Source organism: Solanum dulcamara, chromosome 3 (genome assembly GCF_947179165.1).
Source record: "Solanum dulcamara chromosome 3, daSolDulc1.2, whole genome shotgun sequence".
Lineage (NCBI taxonomy): Eukaryota > Viridiplantae > Streptophyta > Magnoliopsida > Solanales > Solanaceae > Solanum > Solanum dulcamara.
In genome coordinates this window covers 1,615,716-1,624,835 of record NC_077239.1, presented here as the reverse complement: position 1 = coordinate 1,624,835, position 9,120 = coordinate 1,615,716, and positions in this window count along the sequence as shown.

The window sequence follows — 9,120 nt, the reverse complement described above, 5'->3', positions numbered from 1 at the left end:
CTAACTAAATTAAATATCTAAAGTTACCCCTTAATTAAATAACCTTAATTATCAATTAGTCCAAAGTACCCACTAAAATTTTACGGGATGAGTCTTTTATGAAATACAAAGCCGTAGTATACAAAACGACCTAAAGGGTCGTTACAACAGATACCAATTTACCTACCGTTCGTCCTCGAACGGTCAAAAGAAGAGTGAGGATAGAAAATGGTACCTGACTCTACGAACAAATGTGGATATTTCCCACGCATGTCAGCCTCAATCTCCCAAGTGGACTCCTCAACTGGACGATTCTTCCATTGAACCTTCACAGAAGCAATCTCTCTTGACCTCAACTTGCGGACCTCCCTATCAAGAATAGCTACAGGCTCCTCCTCATAAGACAAATTCTCATCAAGCAAGACCGAATCCCAGCGAATAATATAGTTTCCATCACTATGATATTTCTTTAGCATAGACACATGAAACACTGGGTGCACCCCAGACAAACCTGGAGGTAAAGCCAATTCATAGGCCACCTCTCCAACACGCTTAAGAACTTCAAACGGCCCAATATACCTCGGACTGAGCTTACCTCGCTTACCAAATCTCACCACACCCTTCATGGGTGAAACCTTCAACAACACTTGTTCTCCCTCCATAAAGTCCATGTCCTTGACCTTTCGGTCTACACACTCCTTCTGTCTGCTCTGAGCTGCTAGAAGCTTCTCCTGAATAAATTTCACCTTCTCTACTGATTCCCTTAAAAGATCAGTTCCCCAAGGTCTCACCTCAAACGCGTCAAACCAACCAATAGGAGACCTACATCTTCTCCCATACAATGCCTCAAACGGAGCCATATAAATACTCGAGTGATAGCTATTATTATACGAAAACTCTGCCAGGGGTAGAAACTGATCCCAATGACCACCAAAATCTATTACGCACGCACGAAGCATATCCTCCAGCACTTGAATTGTCCTTTCGGACTGCCCATCGGTCTGAGGGTGAAATGTAGTACTAAGATCCAATCTAGTACCTAACTCAACATGCAAGGTCCTCTAAAAGTTAGAAGTAAATTGCGTACCTCTATCTGATATGATAAAAATTGGAACTCCATGTAATCGAATAATTTTGCAGATATAGAGTTTGGCTAACTTCTCTGCATCATAAGTCACCTTGACTGAAATGAAGTGAGCAGACTTAGTTAACCGGTCAACAATCACCCATATCGAATCAAACTTACCCAATGTCTTTGGAAGGCCGACCACAAAATTCATTGCAATCCTTTTCCACTTCCATTCAGGAATGGGCACTCTTTGAAGTTTCCCTCCAGGCATTTGGTGCTCATATTTTACCTGTTGACAATTTGGACAATGGGCCAAAAAAACATCAACAATGTCACACTTTATTCTGCTCCACCAATAATGCTGTCTCAAATCGCGATACATCTTGGTTGCACCAGAATGTATAGAGTACCTCGAAATGTGAGCCTATACACGAATAGTCTGAATCAAATTATTAATACGGGGCACACATACCTGCCTCTTAATCCTCAAGACATCTTCCTCATCGATCACAACCTCTTTGGCCTCTCCATATCACGAATCCGTCTCAGCTTCTCATCATCAAACTTCTTTTCTTTAATCTTGCCAAGGAAAGAAAATCTTGCCTCCACACAGGCCAAAAATTCTCCTTTCTCAGTTACTTCCAGCCTCATAAAGCTATTGGCCAGAGTTTGAACCTCTCTAGCCAATGGACGTTTGGAAACCTGCAAATGAGCTAAACTTCTCATGCTCTCTACTTTTCTGCTCAAGGCATCAGCCACTACATTAGCTTTTCCCAAATGATAAGGAATAGTAATATCATAGTCCTTTAGCAATTCCATCCACCTCCTCTGCCTCAAATTCAAGTCTCTTTGAGTGAACACATGTTGTAAGCTGCGATGATTTGTATACACTTCACACTTTACCCCATATAGATAATGTCTCCACTGCTTCAATGCAAATACAACCGCAGCCAACTCTAAATCATGAGTGGGGTAATTACGCTCATGCACCTTCAATTGCCTTGAAGCATAGGCAATTACCTTCTTCTCGTGCATTAGCACTGCACCTAAACCAAAATATGATGCATCACAATAAATAATGAAATTCTTATCTTCTACTGGCAGGGCAAGAATCGGTGCAGTAGTCAATAAGGTCTTGAGTTTCAGAAAACTCTCTTCACACTCGTCCGACCACATAAATGGAACTTTCTGCTTGGTCAGCTGGGAAGCAATGGAAGCAAATTCCTTGACGAACCGGCGGTAGTAGCTAGCAAAATCAACAAAGCTCCTTACCTCTGAGACATTAGTGGTTCTTGCCCAACTCTTCACTGTTTCAATCTTCTGGGGATCCACCATCACTCCCTCCTTAGAAACCACGTGCCCTGGTTCGAAAAGCAGTCTTCGATATATCTGTTGCCCGTATTTTCAGTTGATGGTAACCATACCTCAAATCTTTTTTTGAGAAAACACAAGCACCCTCCAACTGATCGAATAAGTCATCAATGCGAGGAAGAGGATACCTATTTATAATAGTTACCTTGTTCAGCTGCCTATAATGTATGCACATACGAAGGCTACCATCCTTCTTCTTCACAAATAAAATTGGAGCACCCCAAGAAGAGGCACTCGTTCTAATAAAACATTTACCCAACAACACCTGAAGTTGGGCCTTCAACTCTCTCAACTCAGTCGGAGCCATTCTATAAGGTGGAATGGAAATAGGGCGATTGCCGGGTTCCAGGTCGATACAAAAATCTGTATCTTTATCAGGTGGCATACCAGGTAAATATGCGGGGAAAACATTCATAAACTCACGCACTATCGAAATAGACTCAATCGATGGCACTCCAGAACTATCATCCCTGAGATGTACTAGGAAGGCTAAACAACCCTTACTTACCAACCTCTTAGCATGAAGAAAAGAGATAATCCGTCCTGGAGCGGGAAGATAGTCACCCTCCCATACCAATTGATCCATCCCAGGCTTGGCTAATGTCATAGTCTTAGCATTATAATCTAAGATAGCAAAATTTGGAGAGAGCCAAGTCATACTCAAGATTACATCAAAGTCAATCATCTCTAGAATAATCAAATCTACATAAGTTCTGCTCTCCACAAAAGTCACAAGGCAAGACTTATACACTTTCTCAACTAGCACAGACTTACCAACAGTAGTACAAACACGAATAGGCATGTTAAGTAAGTCACAATGTAAATCGAGTCCATCAGCAAATGCGGAAGATACATAAAAAAATATGGATCCAAGATCAAATAATACAAAAGCCAAGCGATCACAGACCAGAAGAGTACCTGTGATAACAGCATCGAATGTCTCTGCCTCTGACATCCCAGGGAAAGCATAACAATGGGCTCTGTAGCGAAGCTATATGGCTTCACCCCCTCCAACTCTATCATAAAATCAACCACTTCCAAAGGTCTAACCCAATTTTATATGCACGTTCTTACTAAAATCTTCGATTGCCTTTACCCAAGTTTACTTATTGGGTCTTCTTGTACCCATAATCTTGTCGTTCCTATATCGATCCACTCTCTCAGAGCTTACAATAAAGTCACCGATCCTTATTTAGAATGTTTGAAATATACTCAACAACCTAAACGCATTAATCGTATCTAAGATATACCCCTAGAACACATTATACCTATCGAGAAGATCGTACCTCAAATGATCCGCACCTTCTTACTCATTGAATAACTACAAAACATTATCAAATTCGACCTATTCTATCTCTATCCCAAGCGATATACATTCTTTCATAGGTCAGGTCGCTAGCACAAGTAACACAATCCATAATCTAACCAAGTAAGCATCGATATCATTATAGTAGTCATATCCTGACCTTTTTTGATATACACTCAATCTATGAAACTGCAATAGAGATTCTGACCACAATCCTTTCACAAAGTGGCAAAATCCGCTCTTCTGGACTGAAGCAAAGTTGCATATTTAGATAAGGCACGAAACCTGATCTCACAACCTACAATGAATATCTTTCCTTGCTCTATATTTTGGAACTCATCTCCCCTCTTGTCCCTCTAGGTTCAGGGGATATACTTCTCTATGAAGAAGTCAGAAGACGTTTCCTAGCTGCCTGATCTCTGTCCCTGGTGGGCTTTCTCCTGCGACCTCTACCATGATCTCTCGTCACTAACCACCTCTAGCTACAGCCTTAATGGCTGGCTCAGGCGATGCTATTGTTTTAGTTCTGAACATTTGCGAAAATAGAGTGAAGAAGGTCAGATACCAATTTGTATTACCTAGATACCAATTGGATTCAAGTAATAGCACGAAAGAAAGAAGGAATGAAGTTTTCCTAAAGTCCCGTAGCCTCTCGAAGAAAAGTAAAGGCGTCCCCATACCGTTCCGCAAGACTCTACTAGACCTGTCCTTATGTGATGAGATCACCGAACCTAAGGCTCTGATACCAAGTTTGTCACGACCCAAAATGGGCCATGAGTGGCACCCACACTTAACCTTCTGGGTGGGAGAACCAACGATACAAACCCCAATTAATAACAATAATGCGGAAGCTCAAATAAATATATTTTCCCCAAAACCTGAAAGTCATCACATGAAGGACATCTAAATTCTAAAACTAGGTCTGAAAATATCAACACCCAAATAAACAATTAACATAGTATGTCCGAAACTAAGAACAACATGCCATGACAAGAGATTCCATCGCCAGCTAGAAGGATAGCTCACCCTGAAATCTTATGAACTCGAGACTGACTAGAGTTGAAGTCGAGTCGAAGTCGGTGGAACACTCGCTGCACCCCACAAAATAAAACAAGAAAAGATACAAGTAGGGGTCAGTACAGGAAAATATATACTGAGTAGATATCATCGGCCGACTCAAAATAGGAATCAATATGCAATAAGTAATAGCGGGAAATCAACCGTAGTACTTAATATGTGGCAACCAACAAGATCAAGATCAAGTGACAACACAATGAACAATTTCATAACCAATCAACAATATCAAGATCACACAGGAGGACTCATGCCTCCACATCACACTCTTTTGGAAAATGAGTTATTGGAGATTGGGTAGCATTAAGTCATTTTAATTTATTTTCCTTTAATATTACTGTGTCGGAACGTGACACCCGATCCAATATACTATGTCGGAACGTGACACCCGATCCAAATATACTGTGTCGGAACGTGACACCCGATCCAAATATACTGTGTCGGAACGTGACACCCGATCCAAATATACCGTGTCGGAACGTGACACCCGATCCAAATATATCGTGTCGGAACGTGACACCCAATCCAAATATAATTAATTTATCATTATTCATGATTACATTCCACTTCATTAACAATATTTCATCAAGCCTTCTTTATTCAAGGCATCATTTTTGATAGGGCAAGTTCAAGATTATGGATTTCATGGCCTCGGGATTTCAGACCAATCACAACAACATATCAACCATCCAAACCACAACAATTAAATGCGTAGTAAATTTCACACATTACCCAATGAATATCAATCACTATTAAGAGTCTATCTATGATATAGAATAAAAACCATAACCTACCTCAATCGAAGAATCGAAGTCAAGCAAGTTAATCCACCAATGTCTTTCCTTTCTTCGATGCCTCAGAAAGTCTCCAATCTGCACTATTGAAACAATTCCTTTTGAAGTTTCAATCTGGTCGTGTTCTGTGCCCAGCCGCCTCTGGTAAGTTTTCTGTATCCTCCTTTTCTCTTTTGTTTTTATTTTATAAAATAATTATGTATTACAATTTATAAACCCTATCCTTTTATTTTAATAATTGGTATAGAGTATTAAATAAATTATCAACCTAGCCCACTAACTAAATTAAATATCTAAAGTTACCCCTTAATTAAATAACCTTAGTTATCAATTAGTCCAAAGTACCCACTAAAATTTTACGGGATGAGTCTTTTATGAAATACAAAGCCGTAGTATACAAAACGACCTAAAGGGTCGTTACACTTACACACAATAAAAACTTAGAAAATCATCTAATTTCTGGTGAGTGACTTCTTAATGGTAATAAAGTGGTGTGGATCATGAAGATGCTACATATACTATCCCCTAGGTCATTAAAGAGGGTCTACTAAAGGTTTTGAATAAAATTTGATAGACAATCATATCACCAAAAAATTATGGCTAACATACAAGAAAAACTGAGAAAACCGTCTATTTCCTGTTGAGTGACCCCTAAATGTTAATAAATGGCGTAGATCATGCCGAGGCTACACGTATTATTCCCCTAGGTTGTTACAGAGGGTCTTGTAAAAATTTTACAAAATAATTGACTAAAAGTCATATCAACAAAAAATTCATAGGCTAACACAAACGAAAAACTGAAAAAATTATTTAATTCATGTTGAGTGACCACTAAATGCTAAGAAAGTGGCGTGAATCATTCTGATACTGCACGTACTGTTCCCTAGGCCGTTACGGAGATCCTGTAAAGGTTTTTAAAAAAATGATCGAAAGCTATATCACCAAAAAATTCATGGGCTAACACACATCGAAAGCTCCAATAATCGTGAATTCACATTTCAGAACCCCAAAATGTGGAGAAAAAATATACACTAGTCATATCGATATCCAGGACATTTGGGATGAACCCTCCAAATTTCAGGACAGATGGAGTCTGTCAAAAATTTCTCTAAAAATTCATGTACTAATACATTCGAAAGCTTAGATAATTATGAATTCACGTTTTAAAATTTTGAAATGCAAGAAATAAAAAACTTCAGTCATGGCGACAATTAATATGTCTAGGATGGACCCTATGAATTTTAGGGCTAACAGGGTTTGATGATAACTTTTTGAAAAATTCATATGCTAATACACACCATAAACTTCGATAATTATAAATTTGCATTTCAGGATCTCAAAACGCAAAAAAATAAAGTAACTTTAATTATGGCTATTTTGAGGACATTTGGGATGGACCCTCTGCATCTCACGATTAATAAAGTTTGGTGACAATTTTTTGAAAAATTCGTGTGCTAATCATATTGAAAGCTCCAGTAATAGCGGACTAACATTTAGGATCCCAAAAAATAAAAATAAAAAGGAAAATTTTTATAAGTAGAAAATTTTAAGCCTTAAATAGGACTCCTTAACTATACTTTTAATATTTGCAAAATATAACTATACTTTTATTTGCTATACCTCCAAATTTTATATTTTTTCGTGATGCATACAAAAAATAATAATAATACAACTTAACTGATTGTAGTAAATTGTGGATTAAATTTGGTAAACTCCCTTAATTTACTTCTTCATGATTACGTACAGGACTCTGAATACCTCATTATCTCTCATCTTCCATGAAATTTAAAAACTCATCAATTTCCTTCGTTTGTTTTTCTAAAAAATTCTCAAACACTAATATATCTGACAAGAAAAATTGGAGTAGATCATCATCGTTCTGTCACCATACTCTTATAAAACGAGGCTCATTTGGAGACATCACAGTTGTTATACAAACCAAAATTGTTCAGGAAATGACCCCCTATTTTTCCTCTAAATATAATCTAATTTGTATTCCAAATCATAGTTGAATCTGTGTTTTTCATTATTTATTTGTATAAATAAAAATAATTTCGATACAAATTGTGAGATTTATATATCGAATAAGTTGTGAATACAATTTTGGTATATCATTCGAATTGTATATTGAATGTTTTAATTGGGATTCCTTGTTAATATGTATGTTCAAAGATTCGAATACAAAAGCGTATATTATATAAATTTGAATTGGGATACAACTTTGATACTTTGGTGGTGAATTAAGTTCGAAATACAAAAAGAAATATATTTTTATGTTGTTGAATTTGGATACAACTTTGATGCTTTGGGGGTGAATACACTTATGTAATTGAACTAAGAATGTAATACAAAATAAGATAGAATACAAATTGAGATCGAATTAAAAAATATATATATTTATAATACAAATAAATTTAGGATACAAATAAATCTTGGATACAAAGAAGTTATTTATAATGCAAATAATTTTATAATATAAGTTACTTGAGGATACAAATTAATTTGTAAAGCAAATAAATTTTTTATACAAGTTATTTTGAAATATAGAGTGTAAACCTGGAATATAAAAAAATGTGTTATGAGTACATGTAAGGTTGTAATACAAGAAAAAATTTAGAATACAAAATGACTTTATAAAATGCAATTAAATTTGGAATATAAATATATTAGTATAACTTGAAATAATGATACATTTAATTTGATGCAGAGACATGGACTAATTAGAAAGAGAGAATGGGGTTGAGGAGAGAGAGTGTAGTTGAAGGAGAGGAAAAATAAGATGTGTTTTAAAATTATAATTAAAATCAAATATTTTGCTATAAAAATAACATATAGTCATTTTTTACCATACTTTTAAACTATAACTATTCTATATAAATAAATTGATAATTTTGCCTAGTTTCATAATCCCCCCCCCCCCCCCAAAAAAAAAAAAAAAAAAATCTACACTCGTCATATTGAAATCTAGGCCGTTTGGGATGGACTCTACGTATTTCAGGGTAAAGAGAATCCAAAGATAATTTTTTTCAAAATTCATGTGCTACAACAAAAGTTTTGAAAATTACGAATTCGCAGTTTAGGACCCTTAAAAGAAAAATAAATAAAGCAACTTTAGTCATTGTGATGTCCAAGATGTTTGGGTCTTTGGGATTAACCCTCCAAATTTCAAGAAAAATCAAAATTTTCTCAAAACTATGTGTGCTAATACACACCAAAAGCTCCGATAATCTTAGAATTCATACTTCAAGATCCCAAAATGTTAAAAAATTAAAACAATTTCAGTCATGATATTTGGAATGAACCCTCCGAATTCAAGGCTATTTGAGTCCAATGACACCCTTTTGAAAAGTTCATGTGCTAATTCGCAACAAAAGTTCAAATAATCATAAATTCACGTTTCAAACCTTGGAACGCGAAAACAAATAAAAGCTACGCCAATGATAATAGGCCTTGATCTTTTGGGATGGACCCTCCAAATTTTAGGAAAAAACAGAATTAAATGATAATTTCTCAAAAAAAAAAAAAAC